The sequence below is a fragment of the Hydractinia symbiolongicarpus genome, chromosome 2 (genome assembly GCF_029227915.1).
Source record: "Hydractinia symbiolongicarpus strain clone_291-10 chromosome 2, HSymV2.1, whole genome shotgun sequence".
In the NCBI taxonomy this organism is placed as follows: domain Eukaryota; kingdom Metazoa; phylum Cnidaria; class Hydrozoa; order Anthoathecata; family Hydractiniidae; genus Hydractinia; species Hydractinia symbiolongicarpus.
This window is the reverse complement of record NC_079876.1, coordinates 29,477,434-29,490,402: the sequence shown is the minus strand read 5'-3', so window position 1 is coordinate 29,490,402 and position 12,969 is coordinate 29,477,434. Positions and strand designations below refer to the sequence as shown.

Sequence of the window (12,969 nt, the reverse complement as noted above, 5' to 3'; positions counted from 1 at the left end):
AGAATACTGAGGTTCATTGCCAGTACGTTTTCCAAGTTCAAGCAACCTTGGTAACGTGAAATTTCAACCAGGGTGGCCGAGTGGTTAAGGCGTTGGACTTAAGTTCCAATGGACGATTGTCCGCGTGGGTTCGAACCCCACCTGTGGTATTAGCTAGGCTAACCTGTGTGATAAGAAGATTGAGGGATGATTGTAGAGTTTTAATCGTGGAAATGTGTTTGCCATGGCACGTTGTGGCGAAGTATCGAGCTTGGAGAGGTAGAACAGCTGCAATAGTTGTACCAGCCGTTATTTCACAATGCGCAATTATTCCTTCATGTCTCAAACTTTCAAACTCAAAATCACAGATATTACCATACTTTTTTGCAGTTCCAGTCAATCTGTTGAGTTATCAAAACGGCAAATTATTGAAAAGTCTGAAGGTCGTCAAATGGTAATGCTCTTGCGCGATTTAAAATAATAAGATTTATTGCCAGTACTTTTTCAAAGTTCAAGTAACCTTATTAACTTGAAATTTCAACCAGGGTGGCCGAGTGGTTAAGGCGTTGGACTTAAGTTCCAATGGACTATTGTCCGCATGGGTTTGAACCCCGCCTCTGGTATTAGCTAGGCTAACCTGTGTGATAAGAAGATTGAGGGATGATTGGAGAGTTTTAACCGTGGAAACGTGTTAACATGATACGTTGTGTTGAATTATCGCACAGGGCAAAATAGAATAGCCCCAATAATTCTACCAGCCGTTACTTCACGATACGAAATAATGCCTTCCATATCTGAAACATTAAACTCAAAATCCTAAATATTACCATCCCATTTTGCAGTTCCATTCATTTTGTTGAGTTATCAAAAGGGCAAATTATTGAAAAATCTGAAGGTCGTCAAATGGTAGTGCTCTTGCGCGATTTAGAATACTGAGGTTCATTGCCAGTACGTTTTCCAAGTTCAAGCAACCTTGGTAACGTGAAATTACAACCAGGGTGGCCGAGTGGTTAAGGCGTTGGACTTAAGTTCCAATGGACGATTGTCCGCGTGGGTTCGAACCCCACCTGTGGTATTAGCTAGGCTAACCTGTGTGATAAGAATATTGAGGGATGATTGTAGAGTTTTAATCGTGGAAATGTGTTTGCCATGGCACGTTGTGGCGAAGTATCGAACTTGGAGAGGTAGAACAGCTGCAATAGTTGTACCAGCCGTTATTTTACAATGCGCAATTATTCCTTCCATGTCTCAAACTTTCAAACTCAAAATCACAGATATTACCATACTTTTTTGCAGTTCCAGTCAATCTGTTGAGTTATCAAAACGGCAAATTATTGAAAAGTCTGAAGGTCGTCAAATGGTAATGCTCTTGCGGGATTTAAAATAATAAGATTCATTGCCAGTACTTTTTCAAAATTCAAGTAACCTTATTAACTTGAAATTTTAACCAGGGTGGCCGAGTGGTTAAGGCGTTGGACTTAAGTTCCAATGGACAATTGTCCGCATGGGTTCGAACCCCGCCTCTGGTATTAGCTAGGCTAACCTGTGTGATAAGAAGATTGAGGGATGATTGGAGAGTTTTAACAGTGGATATGTGTTAACATGATACGTTGTGTTGAAATATCCCACAGGGCAAAATAGAATAGCCCAAGTAATTCTACCAGCCGTTACTTCACTATGCGCAATAATGCCTTCCATATCCGAAACTTTCAAACTCAAAATCCCAAATATTACCATCCCATTTTGCAGTTCCATTCCTTTTGTTGAGTTATCAAAAGGGCAAATTATTGAAAAATCTGAAGGTCGTCAAATGGTAATGCTCTTGGGCGATTTAGAATACTAAGGTTCATTTCCCGTACCCTTTTCAAGTTCAAGTAACCTTATTAACCTGAATTTTCAACCAGGGTGGCCGAGTGGTTAAGGCGTTGGACTTAAGTTCCAATGGACGATTGTCCGCGTGGGTTCGAACCCCACCTCTGGTACTAGCTAGGCTAACCTGTGTGATAAGAAGATTGAGGGATGCTTGTAGAGTTTTAATCGTGGAAATGTGTTTGCCATGACACGTTGTGGCGAAGTATCGAACTTGGAGAGGTAGAACAGCTGCAATAGTTGTACCAGCCGTTATTTCACAATGCGCAATTATTCCTTCCATGTCTCAAACTTTCAAACTCAAAATCACAGATATTACCATACTTTTTTGCAGTTCCAGTCAATCTGTTGAGTAATCAAAACGGCAAATAATTGAAAGTCTGAAGGTCGTCAAATGGTAATTCTCTTGCGCGATTCCGGTATTAGCTAGGTTAATCTGGGTGATAAGATGATTGAAGGATGCTTAGAGAATTTAAACGTGGAAATGTGTTTGCCATGACACGTTCTGGCGAAGTATCGAACCTGGAGAAATAGAACAGCTGCAATAGTTGTACCAGCCGTTATTTCACAATGCGCAATTATTCCTTCCATATCTCAAATTTTCAAACTCAAAATCCCAAATACTACCATACTTTTTTCAGTTCCAGCCAATTTGTTGAATTATCAAAACGGCAAATTATTAAAGAAATAAGAAGATCGACAGATGTTAATGCTCTTGCACGATTTAAAATACTAAGGTTCATTCCCAGTACTTTTTCCGAGATCAAGTAACCTTATTAACCTGAAATTTCAACCAGGGTGGCCGAGTGGTTAAGGCGTTGGACTTAAGTTCCAATGGACTATTGTCCGTATGGGTTCGAACACCACCTCTGGTATTAGCTAGGCTAACCTGTGTGATAAGAAGATTGAAGGATGCTTGTAGAGTTTTAATCGTGGAAATGTGTTAACATGATACGTTGTGTTGAATTATCCCACAGGGCAAAATAGAATAACCCCAGTAATTCTACCAGCCGTTACTTCACTATACGCAATAATGCCTTCCATATCTGAAACTTTCAAACTCAAAATCCCAAATATTACCATCCCATTTTGCAGTTCCATTCATTTTGTTGAGTTATCAAAAGGACAAATTATTGAAAAATCTGAAGGTCGTCAAATGGTAATGCTCTTGGGCGATTTAGAATACTAAGGTTCATTTCCCGTACCCTTTTCAAGTTCAAGTAACCTTATTAACCTGAATTTTCAACCAGGGTGGCCGAGTGGTTAAGGCGTTGGACTTAAGTTCCAATGGACGATTGTCCGCGTGGGTTCGAACCCCACCTCTGGTACTAGCTAGGCTAACCTGTGTGATAAGAAGATTGAGGGATGCTTGTAGAGTTTTAATCGTGGAAATGTGTTTGCCATGACACGTTGTGGCGAAGTATCGAACTTGGAGAGGTAGAACAGCTGCAATAGTTGTACCAGCTGTTATTTCACAATGCGCAATTATGCCTTCCATGTCTCAAACTTTCAAACTCAAAATCAAAGATATTACCATACTTTTTTGCAGTTCCAGTCAATCTGTTGAGTAATCAAAACGGCAAATAATTGAAAAGTCTGAAGGTCATCAAGCGGTAATGCTCTTGCGCGATTCCGGCATTAGCTAGGTTAATCTGGGTGATAAGATGATTGAAGGATGCTTGGAGAATTTAAACGTGGAAATGTGTTTGCCATGACACGTTCTGGCGAAGTATCGAACCTGGAGAAATAGAACAGCTGCAATAGTTGTACCAGCCGTTATTTCACAATGCGCAAATATTCCTTCCATATCTCAAATTTTCAAACTCAAAATCCCAAATATTACCATACTTTTTTCAGTTCCAGTCAATTTGTTGAATTATCAAAACGGCAAATTATTAAAGAAATAAGAAGATCGACAGATGTTAATGCTCTTGCACGATTTAAAATACTAAGGTTCATTCCCAGTACTTTTTCCGAGATCAAGTAACCTTATTAACCTGAAATTTCAACCAGGGTGGCCGAGTGGTTAAGGCGTTGGACTTAAGTTCCAATGGACTATTGTCCGTATGGGTTCGAACACCACCTCTGGTATTAGCTAGGCTAACCTGTGTGATAAGAAGATTGAGGGATGCTTGTAGAGTTTTAATTGTGGAAATGTGTTAACATGATACGTTGTGTTGAATTATCCCACAGGGCAAAATAGAAAAACCCCAGTAATTCTACCAGCCGTTACTTCACTATGCGCAATAATGCCTTCCATATCCGAAACTTTCAAACTCAAAATCCCAAATATTACCATCCCATTTTGCAGTTCCATTCCTTTTGTTGAGTTATCAAAAGGGCAAATTATTGAAAAATCTGAAGGTCGTCAAATGGTAATGCTCTTGGGCGATTTAGAATACTAAGGTTCATTTCCCGTACCCTTTTCAAGTTCAAGTAACCTTATTAACCTGAATTTTCAACCAGGGTGGCCGAGTGGTTAAGGCGTTGGACTTAAGTTCCAATGGACGATTGTCCGCGTGGGTTCGAACCCCACCTCTGGTACTAGCTAGGCTAACCTGTGTGATAAGAAGATTGAGGGATGCTTGTAGAGTTTTAATCGTGGAAATGTGTTTGCCATGACACGTTGTGGCGAAGTATCGAACTTGGAGAGGTAGAACAGCTGCAATAGCTGTACCAGCCGTTATTTCACAATGCGCAATTATTCCTTCCATGTCTCAAACTTTCAAACTCAAAATCACAGATATTACCATACTTTTTTGCAGTTCCAGTCAATCTGTTGAGTAATCAAAACGGCAAATAATTGAAAAGTCTGAAGGTCGTCAAATGGTAATGCTCTTGCGCGATTCCGGTATTAGCTAGGTTAATCTGGGTGATAAGATGATTGAAGGATGCTTAGAGAATTTAAACGTGGAAATGTGTTTGCCATGACACGTTCTGGCGAAGTATCGAACCTGGAGAAATAGAACAGCTGCAATAGTTGTACCAGCCGTTATTTCACAATGCGCAATTATTCCTTCCATATCTCAAATTTTCAAACTCAAAATCCCAAATACTACCATACTTTTTTCAGTTCCAGCCAATTTGTTGAATTATCAAAACGGCAAATTATTAAAGAAATAAGAAGATCGACAGATGTTAATGCTCTTGCACGATTTAAAATACTAAGGTTCATTCCCAGTACTTTTTCCGAGATCAAGTAACCTTATTAACCTGAAATTTCAACCAGGGTGGCCGAGTGGTTAAGGCGTTGGACTTAAGTTCCAATGGATTATTGTCCGTATGGGTTCGAACACCACCTCTGGTATTAGCTAGGCTAACCTGTGTGATAAAAAGTTTGAAGGATGCTTGTAGAGTTTTAATCGTGGAAATGTGTTAACATGATACGTTGTGTTGAATTATCCCACAGGGCAAAATAGAATAACCCCAGTAATTCTACCAGCCGTTACTTCACTATACGCAATAATGCCTTCCATATCTGAAACTTTCAAACTCAAAATCCCAAATATTACCATCCCATTTTGCAGTTCCATTCATTTTGTTGTGTTATCAAAAGGACAAATTATTGAAAAATCTGAAGGTCGTCAAATGGTAATGCTCTTGGGCGATTTAGAATACTAAGGTTCATTTCCCGTACCCTTTTCAAGTTCAAGTAACCTTATTAACCTGAATTTTCAACCAGGGTGGCCGAGTGGTTAAGGCGTTGGACTTAAGTTCCAATGGACGATTGTCCGCGTGGGTTCGAACCCCACCTCTGGTACTAGCTAGGCTAACCTGTGTGATAAGAAGATTGAGGGATGCTTGTAGAGTTTTAATCGTGGAAATGTGTTTGCCATGACACGTTGTGGCGAAGTATCGAACTTGGAGAGGTAGAACAGCTGCAATAGTTGTACCAGCTGTTATTTCACAATGCGCAATTATTCCTTCCATGTCTCAAACTTTCAAACTCAAAATCAAAGATATTACCATACTTTTTTGCAGTTCCAGTCAATCTGTTGAGTAATCAAAACGGCAAATAATTGAAAAGTCTGAAGGTCATCAAGCGGTAATGCTCTTGCGCGATTCCGGTATTAGCTAGGTTAATCTGGGTGATAAGATGATTGAAGGATGCTTGGAGAATTTAAACGTGGAAATGTGTTTGCCATGACACGTTCTGGCGAAGTATCGAACCTGGAGAAATAGAACAGCTGCAATAGTTGTACCAGCCGTTATTTCACAATGCGCAATTATTCCTTCCATATCTCAAATTTTCAAACTCAAAATCCCAAATATTACCATACTTTTTTCAGTTCCAGTCAATTTGTTGAATTATCAAAACGGCAAATTATTAAAGAAATAAGAAGATCGACAGATGTTAATGCTCTTGCACGATTTAAAATACTAAGGTTCATTCCCAGTACTTTTTCCGAGATCAAGTAACCTTATTAACCTGAAATTTCAACCAGGGTGGCCGAGTGGTTAAGGCGTTGGACTTAAGTTCCAATGGACTATTGTCCGTATGGGTTCGAACACCACCTCTGGTATTAGCTAGGCTAACCTGTGTGATAAGAAGATTGAGGGATGCTTGTAGAGTTTTAATTGTGGAAATGTGTTAACATGATACGTTGTGTTGAATTATCCCACAGGGCAAAATAGAAAAACCCCAGTAATTCTACCAGCCGTTACTTCACTATACGCAATAATGCCTTCCATATCTGAAACTTTCAACCTCAAAATCCCAAATATTACCATCCCATTTTGCAGTTCCATTCATTTTGTTGAGTTATCAAAAGGACAAATTATTGAAAAATCTGAAGGTCGTCAAATGGTAATGCTCTTGGGCGATTTAGAATACTAAGGTTCATTTCCCGTACCCTTTCCAAGTTCAAGTAACCTTATTAACCTGAATATTCAACCAGGCTGGCCGAGTTGTTAAGGCGTTGGACTTAAGTTCCAATGGACTATTGTCCGTATGGGTTCGAACACCACCTCTGTTATTAGCTAGGCTAACCTGTGTGATAAGAAGATTGAGGGATGCTTGTAGAGTTTTAATCGTGGAAATGTGTTTGCCATGACACGTTGTGGCGAAGTATCGAGCTTGGAGAGGTAGAACAGCTGCAATAGTTGTACCAGCCGTTATTTCACAATGCGCAATTATTCCTTCCATGTCTCAAACTTTCAAACTCAAAATCACAGATATCTTTTTTGCAGTTCCAGTCAATCTGTTGAGTTATCAAAATGGCAAATTATTGAAAAGTCTGAAGGTCGTCAAATGGTAATGCTCTTGCGCGATTTAAAATAATAAGATTCATTGCCAGTACTTTTTCCAAATTCAAGTAACCTTATTAACTTGAAATTTCAACCAGGGTGGCCGAGTGGTTAAGGCGTTGGACTTAAGTTCCAATGGACTATTGTCCGCATGGGTTCGAACCCCACCTCTGGTATTAGCTAGGCTAAACTGTGTTATAAGAAGACTGAGGGATGATTGGAGAGTTTTAACCGTGGAAATGTGTTAACATGATACGTTGTGTTGAATTATCCCACAGGGCAAAATAGAATAACCCCAGTAATTCTACCAGCCGTTACTTCAATATACGCAATAATGCCTTCCATATCTGAAACTTTCAAACTCAAAATCCCAAATATTACTATCCCATTTTGCAGTTCCATTCATTTTGTTGAGTTATCAAAAGGACAAATTATTGAAAAATATGAAGGTCGTCAAATGGTAATGCTCTTGGGCGATTTAGAATACTAAGGTTCATTTCCCGTACCCTTTCCAAGTTCAAGTAACCTTATTAACCTGAATTTTCAACCAGGGTGGCCGAGTGGTTAAGGCGTTGGACTTAAGTTCCAATGGACGATTGTCCGCGTGGGTTTGAACCCCACCTCTGGTACTAGCTAGGCTAACCTGTGTGATAAGAAGATTGAGGGATGCTTGTAGAGTTTTAATCGTGGAAATGTGTTTGCCATGACACGTTGTGGCGAAGTATCGAACTTGGAGAGGTAGAACGGCTGCAATAGTTGTACCAGCCGTTATTTCACAATGCGCAATTATTCCTTCCATGTCTCAAACTTTCAAACTCAAAATCACAGATATCTTTTTTGCAGTTCCAGTCAATCTGTTGAGTTATCAAAATGGCAAATTATTGAAAAGTCTGAAGGTCGTCAAATGGTAATGCTCTTGGGCGATTTAGAATACTAAGGTTCATTTCCCGTACCCTTTCCAAGTTCAAGTAACCTTATTAACCTGAATATTCAACCAGGCTGGCCGAGTTGTTAAGGCGTTGGACTTAAGTTCCAATGGACTATTGTCCGTATGGGTTCGAACACCACCTCTGGTATTAGCTAGGCTAACCTGTGTGATAAGAAGATTGAGGGATGCTTGTAGAGTTTTAATCGTGGAAATGTGTTTGCCATGACACGTTGTGGCGAAGTATCGAGCTTGGAGAGGTAGAACAGCTGCAATAGTTGTACCAGCCGTTATTTCACAATGCGCAATTATTCCTTCCATGTCTCAAACTTTCAAACTCAAAATCACAGATATCTTTTTTGCAGTTCCAGTCAATCTGTTGAGTTATCAAAATGGCAAATTATTGAAAAGTCTGAAGGTAGTCAAATGGTAATGCTCTTGCGCGATTTAAAATAATAAGATTCATTGCCAGTACTTTTTCCAAATTCAAGTAACCTTATTAACTTGAAATTTCAACCAGGGTGGCCGAGTGGTTAAGGCGTTGGACTTAAGTTCCAATGGACTATTGTCCGCATGGGTTCGAACCCCACCTCTGGTATTAGCTAGGCTAAACTGTGTTATAAGAAGACTGAGGGATGATTGGAGAGTTTTAACCGTGGAAATGTGTTAACATGATACGTTGTGTTGAATTATCCCACAGGGCAAAATAGAATAACCCCAGTAATTCTACCAGCCGTTACTTCAATATACGCAATAATGCCTTCCATATCTGAAACTTTCAAACTCAAAATCCCAAATATTACTATCCCATTTTGCAGTTCCATTCATTTTGTTGAGTTATCAAAAGGACAAATTATTGAAAAATATGAAGGTCGTCAAATGGTAATGCTCTTGGGCGATTTAGAATACTAAGGTTCATTTCCCGTACCCTTTCCAAGTTCAAGTAACCTTATTAACCTGAATTTTCAACCAGGGTGGCCGAGTGGTTAAGGCGTTGGACTTAAGTTCCAATGGACGATTGTCCGCGTGGGTTTGAACCCCACCTCTGGTACTAGCTAGGCTAACCTGTGTGATAAGAAGATTGAGGGATGCTTGTAGAGTTTTAATCGTGGAAATGTGTTTGCCATGACACGTTGTGGCGAAGTATCGAACTTGGAGAGGTAGAACGGCTGCAATAGTTGTACCAGCCGTTATTTCACAATGCGCAATTATTCCTTCCATGTCTCAAACTTTCAAACTCAAAATCACAGATATCTTTTTTGCAGTTCCAGTCAATCTGTTGAGTTATCAAAATGGCAAATTATTGAAAAGTCTGAAGGTCGTCAAATGGTAATGCTCTTGGGCGATTTAGAATACTAAGGTTCATTTCCCGTACCCTTTCCAAGTTCAAGTAACCTTATTAACCTGAATTTTCAACCAGGGTGGCCGAGTGGTTAAGGCGTTGGACTTAAGTTCCAATGGACGTTTGTCCGCGTGGGTTCGAACCCCACCTCTGGTACTAGCTAGGCTAACCTGTGTGATAAGAAGGTTGAGGGATGATTGGAGAGTTTTAACCGTCGAAATGTGTTAACATGATACGTTGTGTTGAATTATCCCACAGGGCAAAATAGAATAACCCCAGTAATTCTACCAGCCGTTACTTCACTATACGCAATAATGCCTTCCATATCTGAAACTTTCAAACTCAAAATCCCAAATATTACTATCCCATTTTGCAGTTCCATTCATTTTGTTGAGTTATCAAAAGGGCAAATTAGTGAAAAATCTGAAGGTCTTCAAATGCTAATGCTCTTGGGCGATTTAGAATACTAAGGTTCATTTCCCGTACCCTTTCCAAGTTCAAGTAACCTTATTAACCTGAATATTCAACCAGGCTGGCCGAGTTGTTAAGGCGTTGGACTTAAGTTCCAATGGACTATTGTCCGTATGGGTTCGAACACCACCTCTGGTATTAGCTAGGCTAACCTGTGTGATAAGAAGATTGAGGGATGCTTGTAGAGTTTTAACCGTGGAAATGTGTTAACATGATACGTTGTGTTGAATTATCCCACAGGGCAAAATAGAATAACCCCAGTAATTCTACCAGCCGTTACTTCAATATACGCAATAATGCCTTCCATATCTGAAACTTTCAAACTCAAAATCCCAAATATTACTATCCCATTTTGCAGTTCCATTCATTTTGTTGAGTTATCAAAAGGACAAATTATTGAAAAATATGAAGGTCGTCAAATGGTAATGCTCTTGGACGATTTAGAATACTAAGGTTCATTTCCCGTACCCTTTCCAAGTTCAAGTAACCTTATTAACCTGAATTTTCAACCAGGGTGGCCGAGTGGTTAAGGCGTTGGACTTAAGTTCCAATGGACGATTGTCCGCGTGGGTTTGAAGCCCACCTCTGGTACTAGCTAGGCTAACCTGTGTGATAAGAAGATTGAGGGATGCTTGTAGAGTTTTAATCGTGGAAATGTGTTTGCCATGACACGTTGTGGCGAAGTATCGAACTTGGAGAGGTAGAACGGCTGCAATAGTTGTACCAGCCGTTATTTCACAATGCGCAATTATTCCTTCCATGTCTCAAACTTTCAAACTCAAAATCACAGATATCTTTTTTGCAGTTCCAGTCAATCTGTTGAGTTATCAAAATGGCAAATTATTGAAAAGTCTGAAGGTCGTCAAATGGTAATGCTCTTGGGCGATTTAGAATACTAAGGTTCATTTCCCGTACCCTTTCCAAGTTCAAGTAACCTTATTAACCTGAATTTTCAACCAGGGTGGCCGAGTGGTTAAGGCGTTGGACTTAAGTTCCAATGGACGTTTGTCCGCGTGGGTTCGAACCCCACCTCTGGTACTAGCTAGGCTAACCTGTGTGATAAGAAGGTTGAGGGATGATTGGAGAGTTTTAACCGTCGAAATGTGTTAACATGATACGTTGTGTTGAATTATCCCACAGGGCAAAATAGAATAACCCCAGTAATTCTACCAGCCGTTACTTCACTATACGCAATAATGCCTTCCATATCTGAAACTTTCAAACTCAAAATCCCAAATATTACCATCCCATTTTGCAGTTCCATTCATTTTGTTGAGTTATCAAAAGGGCAAATTAGTGAAAAATCTGAAGGTCTTCAAATGGTAATGCTCTTGGGCGATTTAGAATACTAAGGTTCATTTCCCGTACCCTTTCCAAGTTCAAGTAACCTTATTAACGTGAAAATTCAACCAGGGTGGCCGAGTGGTTAAGGCGTTGGACTTAAGTTCCAATGGACGTTTGTCCGCGTGGGTTCGAACCCCACCTCTGGTACTGGCTAGGCTAACCTGTGTGATAAGAAGATTGAGGGATGCTTGTAGAGTTTTAATCGTGGAAATGTGTTTGCCATGACACGTTGTGGCGAAGTATCGACTTTGGAGAGGTAGAACAGCTGCAATAGTTGTACCAGCCGTTATTTCACAATGCGCAATTATTCCTTCCATGTCTCAAACTTTCAAACTCAAAATCACAGATATCTTTTTTGCAGTTCCAGTCAATCTGCTGAGTTATCAAAATGGCAAATTATTGAAAAGTCTGAAGGTCGTCAAATGGTAACGCTCTTGGGCGATTTAGAATACTAAGGTTCATTTCCCGTACCCTTTCCAAGTTCAAGTAACCTTATTAACCTGAATTTTCAACCAGGGTGGCCGAGTGGTTAAGGCGTTGGACTTAAGTTCCATTGGACGATTGTCCGCGTGGGTTCGAACCCCACCTCTGGTACTAGCTAGGCTAACCTGTGTGATAAGAAGATTGAGGGATGCTTGTAGAGTTTTAATCGTGGAAATGTGTTTGCCATGACACGTTGTGGCGAAGTATCGAACTTGGAGAGGTAGAACAGCTGCAATAGTTGTACCAGCCGTTATTTCACAATGCGCAATTATTCCTTCCATGTCTCAAACTTTCAAACTCAAAATCACAGATATCTTTTTTGCAGTTCCAGTCAATCTGTTGAGTTATCAAAATGGCAAATTATTGAAAAGTCTGAAGGTCGTCAAATGGTAATGCTCTTGGGCGATTTAGAATACTAAGGTTCATTTCCCGTACCCTTTCCAAGTTCAAGTAACCTTATTAACCTGAATTTTCAACCAGGGTGGCCGAGTGGTTAAGGCGTTGGACTTAAGTTCCAATGGACGTTTGTCCGCGTGGGTTCGAACCCCACCTCTGGTACTAGCTAGGCTAACCTGTGTGATAAGAAGGTTGAGGGATGATTGGAGAGTTTTAACCGTGGAAATGTGTTAACATGATACGTTGTGTTGAATTATCCCACAGGGCAAAATAGAATAACCCCAGTAATTCTACCAGCCGTTACTTCACTATACGCAATAATGCCTTCCATATCTGAAACTTTCAAACTCAAAATCCCAAATATTACTATCCCATTTTGCAGTTCCATTCATTTTGTTGAGTTATCAAAAGGGCAAATTAGTGAAAAATCTGAAGGTCTTCAAATGGTAATGCTCTTGGGCGATTTAGAACACTAAGGTTCATTTCCCGTACCCTTTCCAAGTTCAAGTAACCTTATTAACCTGAATTTTCAACCAGGGTGGCCGAGTGGTTAAGGCGTTGGACTTAAGTTCCAATGGACGTTTGTCCGCGTGGGTTCGAACCCCACCTCTGGTACTAGCTAGGCTAACCTGTGTGATAAGAAGATTGAGGGATGCTTGTAGAGTTTTAATCGTGGAAATGTGTTTGCCATGACACGTTGTGGCGAAGTATCGACTTTGGAGAGGTAGAACAGCTGCAATAGTTGTACCAGCCGTTATTTCACAATGCGCAATTATTCCTTCCATGTCTCAAACTTTCAAACTCAAAATCACAGATATCTTTTTTGCAGTTCCAGTCAATCTGTTGAGTTATCAAAATGGCAAATTATTGAAAAGTCTGAAGGTCGTCAAATGGTAATGCTCTTGGGCGATTT

General features: G+C 40.1%; 22 non-coding genes across 22 annotated transcripts; all 22 read left to right on the top strand.

Moving 5' to 3' along the window:
• The first annotated feature begins 66 nt into the window (after positions 1–66).
• On the top strand, positions 67–149 carry Trnal-uaa (transfer RNA leucine (anticodon UAA)). The gene has a single exon. It is a non-coding gene; the product is annotated as a tRNA-Leu (tRNA).
• Positions 150–519: 370 nt separating this feature from the next.
• On the top strand, positions 520–602 carry Trnal-uaa (transfer RNA leucine (anticodon UAA)). Its single transcript has one exon. It is a non-coding gene; the product is annotated as a tRNA-Leu (tRNA).
• A 369-nt stretch (positions 603–971) lies between these two features.
• On the top strand, positions 972–1,054 carry Trnal-uaa (transfer RNA leucine (anticodon UAA)). The gene has a single exon. It is a non-coding gene; the product is annotated as a tRNA-Leu (tRNA).
• Positions 1,055–1,425: 371 nt separating this feature from the next.
• On the top strand, positions 1,426–1,508 carry Trnal-uaa (transfer RNA leucine (anticodon UAA)). Its single transcript has one exon. It is a non-coding gene; the product is annotated as a tRNA-Leu (tRNA).
• Positions 1,509–1,878: 370 nt separating this feature from the next.
• On the top strand, positions 1,879–1,961 carry Trnal-uaa (transfer RNA leucine (anticodon UAA)). The gene has a single exon. It is a non-coding gene; the product is annotated as a tRNA-Leu (tRNA).
• A 679-nt stretch (positions 1,962–2,640) lies between these two features.
• On the top strand, positions 2,641–2,723 carry Trnal-uaa (transfer RNA leucine (anticodon UAA)). Its single transcript has one exon. It is a non-coding gene; the product is annotated as a tRNA-Leu (tRNA).
• A 370-nt stretch (positions 2,724–3,093) lies between these two features.
• Trnal-uaa (transfer RNA leucine (anticodon UAA)) lies at positions 3,094–3,176 on the top strand. Its single transcript has one exon. It is a non-coding gene; the product is annotated as a tRNA-Leu (tRNA).
• A 680-nt stretch (positions 3,177–3,856) lies between these two features.
• On the top strand, positions 3,857–3,939 carry Trnal-uaa (transfer RNA leucine (anticodon UAA)). The gene has a single exon. It is a non-coding gene; the product is annotated as a tRNA-Leu (tRNA).
• A 370-nt stretch (positions 3,940–4,309) lies between these two features.
• On the top strand, positions 4,310–4,392 carry Trnal-uaa (transfer RNA leucine (anticodon UAA)). Its single transcript has one exon. It is a non-coding gene; the product is annotated as a tRNA-Leu (tRNA).
• A 1,133-nt stretch (positions 4,393–5,525) lies between these two features.
• On the top strand, positions 5,526–5,608 carry Trnal-uaa (transfer RNA leucine (anticodon UAA)). Its single transcript has one exon. It is a non-coding gene; the product is annotated as a tRNA-Leu (tRNA).
• A 680-nt stretch (positions 5,609–6,288) lies between these two features.
• Positions 6,289–6,371, top strand: Trnal-uaa (transfer RNA leucine (anticodon UAA)). Its single transcript has one exon. It is a non-coding gene; the product is annotated as a tRNA-Leu (tRNA).
• Positions 6,372–7,188: 817 nt separating this feature from the next.
• Trnal-uaa (transfer RNA leucine (anticodon UAA)) lies at positions 7,189–7,271 on the top strand. Its single transcript has one exon. It is a non-coding gene; the product is annotated as a tRNA-Leu (tRNA).
• A 370-nt stretch (positions 7,272–7,641) lies between these two features.
• Trnal-uaa (transfer RNA leucine (anticodon UAA)) lies at positions 7,642–7,724 on the top strand. Its single transcript has one exon. It is a non-coding gene; the product is annotated as a tRNA-Leu (tRNA).
• Positions 7,725–8,535: 811 nt separating this feature from the next.
• Trnal-uaa (transfer RNA leucine (anticodon UAA)) lies at positions 8,536–8,618 on the top strand. The gene has a single exon. It is a non-coding gene; the product is annotated as a tRNA-Leu (tRNA).
• Positions 8,619–8,988: 370 nt separating this feature from the next.
• Positions 8,989–9,071, top strand: Trnal-uaa (transfer RNA leucine (anticodon UAA)). The gene has a single exon. It is a non-coding gene; the product is annotated as a tRNA-Leu (tRNA).
• Positions 9,072–9,435: 364 nt separating this feature from the next.
• Positions 9,436–9,518, top strand: Trnal-uaa (transfer RNA leucine (anticodon UAA)). The gene has a single exon. It is a non-coding gene; the product is annotated as a tRNA-Leu (tRNA).
• Positions 9,519–10,341: 823 nt separating this feature from the next.
• Positions 10,342–10,424, top strand: Trnal-uaa (transfer RNA leucine (anticodon UAA)). The gene has a single exon. It is a non-coding gene; the product is annotated as a tRNA-Leu (tRNA).
• Positions 10,425–10,788: 364 nt separating this feature from the next.
• Positions 10,789–10,871, top strand: Trnal-uaa (transfer RNA leucine (anticodon UAA)). Its single transcript has one exon. It is a non-coding gene; the product is annotated as a tRNA-Leu (tRNA).
• Positions 10,872–11,241: 370 nt separating this feature from the next.
• On the top strand, positions 11,242–11,324 carry Trnal-uaa (transfer RNA leucine (anticodon UAA)). The gene has a single exon. It is a non-coding gene; the product is annotated as a tRNA-Leu (tRNA).
• Positions 11,325–11,688: 364 nt separating this feature from the next.
• Trnal-uaa (transfer RNA leucine (anticodon UAA)) lies at positions 11,689–11,771 on the top strand. Its single transcript has one exon. It is a non-coding gene; the product is annotated as a tRNA-Leu (tRNA).
• A 364-nt stretch (positions 11,772–12,135) lies between these two features.
• Trnal-uaa (transfer RNA leucine (anticodon UAA)) lies at positions 12,136–12,218 on the top strand. Its single transcript has one exon. It is a non-coding gene; the product is annotated as a tRNA-Leu (tRNA).
• Positions 12,219–12,588: 370 nt separating this feature from the next.
• Trnal-uaa (transfer RNA leucine (anticodon UAA)) lies at positions 12,589–12,671 on the top strand. The gene has a single exon. It is a non-coding gene; the product is annotated as a tRNA-Leu (tRNA).
• Positions 12,672–12,969: the final 298 nt, after the last annotated feature.